Genomic DNA, 5,630 nt, shown 5'->3' on the forward strand with positions numbered 1-5,630 from the left:
GAATTCTTCCTTACATTAGCAGGCTCTCCTCTTGGTACCAGAGTTTGTGGGCAAAGCCATGCTACGTGTTGTGGTTCTTGGATCTATATGTTGGGGTTAAATTCCCTGACAGTTACCAACAATGTTAACAACAAACTCAGCTTCACTGCTGCAAACAAAGTTGGCTATATGCTTCGCCATATAACGAACCAGCTAGCCTTGTGATAACAAAATCTTTACCTTTTGTTTAGTCCACTGAAAGTTATCCACATATCAAACGATTAAATACACAGTTATGGAGGAATTGTTTTGGGGAAGCAGTTGCACTATATCCAGGGGTGAAAGTAGTTTTTATTTCTTGGTGGTACTATGATATAGAGTTATAATGCGCGCATAGCGCGCGCCGAAAATTTCACTTAGCCTAATTATTTATTTGTTTATTTACTGTATTATAGCCTACTTATCAAGCATTCACTAGGACTTCTTATCACTCTAGTATCACTCTTTAACCCACCTGTATCTGTTTTTGATTATGAATAAATCCCAAACACTTAATTTCAACATTTATTTATTTATTTAGCCTAGTTACTCTGCTCGCTCCCACTTCCAATCGTTTTTTTTTATATAGGCTACTGTATATCATGAAACACGTTTCTTTAAGTCATGCCTTTTAATTTGGGAGACTGCAACATACTTCTGTCCGCTAAAACACTTTCATTATTGCTGCGCAAGATCTGGTTAAGCCGTACACGCGCTGTCTGTCTCTTGTCTCTCCAGCAAAACACTGCACACATAAAACCAGAATAGGCTATTGAAACATCAACATATTTTTCTTTAGCCTGTATGTTTTTTTTTTATTTGGGAGACTTTCCAAGAAACGTCCGTCTGCTAAAACACTTTGGATACCAGTGCACGTTGGCTCAATTACTGTAGGCTACTGTACGCGCACCATAGCTTGCTCGTTGTCTGTCCAGCTGCACGGGAGGTTTAGACACAATTCAGATACAGTTCAGAAAGATGTATATGAAATATATTTTGGGGGAAACGTGTTGCTTCTGGTAATTTGACGTAGCAGTTGTGTTGTCATGCGGAAAGTGCAATATTTTTCAGAGACAGTAGTTTTCTTTCCGGTACGGCGTAGGCTACACTCTCCAAATATTTTAGTGGTACTCCGTACCGGCCAGGTCCGGTGTTTCAGTTTAGATGGTGAGCAGGTTAACTTGTGATATTTGCATAAAATCCGTGAATATTCAACAAGACCCTGCCTACTTGTTAACAACGCTTTGCTCTGCCTCCGCCCTTCCAGTGCTGGAGATTCACATTTTCACAAGCCTACAGTGCGTGACAGAATATGAAGCAAGATCTTGCCGAAAACATGCGGGAATCGCTATGTATAATGCATGTCTGCTTAAGCATCCACACAAAATGTTGTGCAAACAGGAAATGTGTCAAAGTAAATCAGCGAAGGTTTTGTTGGGTTTCGAACATGAGTCTCACTGAGGCAAAATGTTCTAAGCAGTATCACCACTACGCCACAGAGAGCAACACTTGTCATAGTCTATTAGACTAGTCTACTAGCTTACTAGCTATCCTGATGTCCATGTTAACTGGTGATAGCCTATAACATGAGCAAACACAGCGAATGCATGCATTGAATAATGCAGATTAATTTTGCCTCAGTAATTTTGCATCACAAACAGTAACAAATGACCCCATCAGACGTTGCTCGTTTTTTGTGCAGAAAGCAAAAATTATGAAGATCACTTAGGCCTCGAACTGCTACTTAGGCTACGTGGGAATCTGAAACAGCAACATCTGTCATCAAACTCTCTCATCAAAGTTTTGTAATATATGCTACCATGATAACCATTTTGTGTCGTCAAATTAGGACCAACAAATTAAATAATATTTAACTCGGAGAAAATAAGTTTCATGTGTTCACTTCATCATTAGACAGCTCACTGCATAACTTCACCGAGACATGACACTAAGTTATGATCATTTTTGCACATGACTGACGTATTTCATATTATTAACCCCCAAAACAGAATAAAGTGTTAGTGGGACATGCCAGTTTGTTGTACATCAGTTAGGTTTTGGTATGTGAGGCAAAGATGAACCTATTTTGTTGTTTTGAGGCTTGCATATGCCCATGTTAAATTGTGATGGCACCAGTTAACATGGGCGTATATTTCTCACTTATGTTAACCTGTGTTAACTTTGACTAACAGTTCAATATATACATAGAAATCTGGCATCAATTTCAGCGGCTCGTAGTGTAGTGGTATAGATGATGTAGAAGCTAATCCAATCAACTTTCTTGTCCATGCGTGGTTCGAATCCCAGCTAGATCGCTAGTTTTATTTTTTCCATTCATTCAGTATGTGTCATATTTGTGGATAATGCTTAAACGGACATGTATTAGACATACACTGGTGATGTTTTCAGCGATATCTGTTATATTGTCTCACTTGCAAACACTTCGTGAAAATGTAGCCTAATATAAACCTGCACTATCGGAGGCAGAGCAGATTAAGAAGTAGGCAGGGTCTTGTTGAATATTCACTGATTTTATGCAAATATCACCAGTTAAACTGCTCACCATCTAAACTGGAACACCGGCCCAAAAGTGAAGCGGCCCACCGGGAATTCTCCCGATTCTCCCGATTATCCACCCCGGGCCTGCTGGTTGACACAGCGGATGCTCATCAGAGGACCGCAATGGGCGATTGGGGATGTAGAGTTGGATCATCTATCTATAATCTATCTATAAAGCAAGAAGCGTCTGTGTGTGTGTGTGTGTGTCTGTGGCACGCATATCTCGCTGACCGTTTGTCAGACTGACCTAAGATTTCGTATGTGGCTCGCGCGTGGCACAAAGGTGTGCACTCTCGATTTTTAAGATTTTTGAATGCATATTTCAAAATATGCTTATTTATGTAGGACGTTTATCGCTGCACTGCACTGTTTCCAAGGGGACCAGTTTAAGGGGAGCTCCACCCCATGGATCGTGTAACAGTAGCTAGGTCCAGAGAACGGGCTCTGCTAGGTCTCACTTTGATGATAGTCAGTCGCAATTTAAACAGAGATTACTCGGGAACCGCTTGTGGTTTAAGATGCAAGATGATTATCATGCCTGACCTCAACAATAAAGACTCCCTGTATGCAGTTTGCTTGCATAAAATGATTACTTGCAACAACACGCCAACAAACACGGGTATAGTGACCACTCGAATAGCCCAGGCTACTTTGGACTTTCAAGAGACTTTGACTATAACGACAATTCCGACTGCAAGGTCCCAAATTGAAACGAGCGATAGGCTAATGCCACATAGCTAACGTTAGACAAGTTGCAGACTGAGCGACGGCACTTATCACGGCATTAAACACGGGTATGTAGTGACCACTCAAAATAAAAGTATGTGCAAGCTTCGAATAGCATTAGGAAGTTATTCAGTAAGCTATACACATTTAGCCTTAACTCAAAACAGTTGTCATTATGTCATTCTGATCTGTAGAAATGTCACATGCAGCCATACCTAAATTTATTAGAGGCCACATTAATTATAGGCTAATATATTATAATATTCAGTATTCATTATTGAATGCTTAGCTGGAATGATGTTTTCCTATCATCCTATTTTTAAAGCAGGCATACCTGTGGGCATGTAATTGAGCTACGGGTTTTCTTCAGGAATGGCATGTTTGAATGGGCACTGCACTAGTGGAATTAAAATAACAGGTAGCAGATGCAGTAAGTGTCCTATACTGTAGGCCAGAGTGAGTGATTTGAATTTAATTCTGACTGCTAAGCCAATGGAGAGTAACTAAGAGATGAGTTATATGTGTGTCTACACTAGCAGGCAGGCCAGCTAACAATGAATTTCAGTAGTCCAGTTTGGAAATAACCATGGCTTGCACAGTTGTGTGGCATATTCTGTCAGATAAGGTCTGATCCTCCTAATGTTGTAAAGTACAAACCAACATAATGCGATTGAGACTACATGCTCAGAGAAATGTAGCCGTCAATTGTGATACCCAAGTAAATGTGCTGCTTCAGTTGGGTCAGTGAAGATGAGCCAAACTGGATGTTAATCTGCTGGAGGATATCTGTATCTAAATATAGTACACTTTTTTTCCCCACTTTATTTTGTTACACACTATTTAATACTATTCTTTGATACTATTTGCACATACCAAACTTCCCAGTTGTATCTCTTCCTACTGTATATTCTAAAGGTATTTGCAGAGGGACATTTATATATACCATTTATAGCCTTTATTTATATTTTCATGATTTAACATTTATCCCTTAAACGACATCCCTTAAACAATGACTTATATTCTGATGTATGGAATGATGAAAAGATATATCCAACACATTTGTAAACACTTTTGTATATGCCGCATTCATTTTGAAATGTACCTTTCCAATGTTCTTATTTCTGATTTAGAAATATATGTAAAATGTGTTCATAACATTTAAGAAAATTTGTAACACAAACATTCTTTCTTCTAATGTGAGTAAACAAGTGGGTAAGTTTTATGGTGATATATATTAATTATACATGTATTCACCTGTAGCCTTTAAAAAATATATTTATTTTTTTTGCTAGAGAATGAAACAGCCGCTCTTTTGGAGAGGTTATCGTGTATTATTATGACCGCCGCGCAGCGGCGTGTTGTAATCGCAGGTATCTGTAACATAGTCAAAACTTCACGAAATTGGAAGTGTAGGATCATTATGACACCCTCTGAATGCATGCCAAGTTTCGTGGACTTTCGTTCATGGGGGGCCTTACAATAAAATAATTTATGTGTACATTTAGTGACCGTACACCAACAAGGATTCCCGGGACACTGAAAGACCGGGGTACACGAAACTTGGTGGGCATGTAACCCCACATGGATAGCATGGAACCATCGCTTTTGATCTGTAGCCCCCCCGCTGGACTGGACCCCCGAAAGGAGGGTAAGGCAGACACAGTTTTCTGTGAATATCTTGAGAACCGTAGGGCCTAGGATGACCAATTTTTTGTGTATGTTTGCCTCCAGGGGTCATGTAAACCCATTCCATATGCACACATGTGCATAAACAGATACACACGCACACACATACATTCACAGTAATCCTATGTATGACACATACTCACACAGTAGACATATGTACGCATGCATGCACATGCACACACACAGGCACATAAACAGGCAAACACACATGCACCCACACACACATAAACATGTACACGCACACATGCACACAATTCAAGAATTTCTCAGAATTATGAACAGGCAAGATGGGGGTGGGGTTGTATAAAATGTATATTACATGTGAAATCTATGAACTAATCATGTTTTGGTACTTGTTGTCTAGCAGATACCAGTGAGAATTGAGTGTGCATAATGCAATTCAGTGAGACAGTTAGAATCATATATGCCTTTCAGCGTGACTTATTTTTGTGGAAAACATGTGCTGGACTGGGCGGCTGTCATATTTTGTACCGCTCTGCGGTACATCTAGTTTTACTACTGTACTACTGGTCTAACAAATGAAATGGCACCAGTCAAGTTTGGCCACCTTGACTGTTACCGACATCTGGTCTGGCCCATGGACTATCAGGATGAAAGAAACAGAAATGAAGACTTACACA

The sequence above is a fragment of the Alosa pseudoharengus genome, unplaced genomic scaffold (genome assembly GCF_046254945.1).
Source record: "Alosa pseudoharengus isolate Yale_2024_CS ecotype anadromous, Long Island Sound unplaced genomic scaffold, YU_APseudo_1.1 YU_APseudo_1.1_scf_11, whole genome shotgun sequence".
Classification (NCBI taxonomy): domain Eukaryota; kingdom Metazoa; phylum Chordata; class Actinopteri; order Clupeiformes; family Clupeidae; genus Alosa; species Alosa pseudoharengus.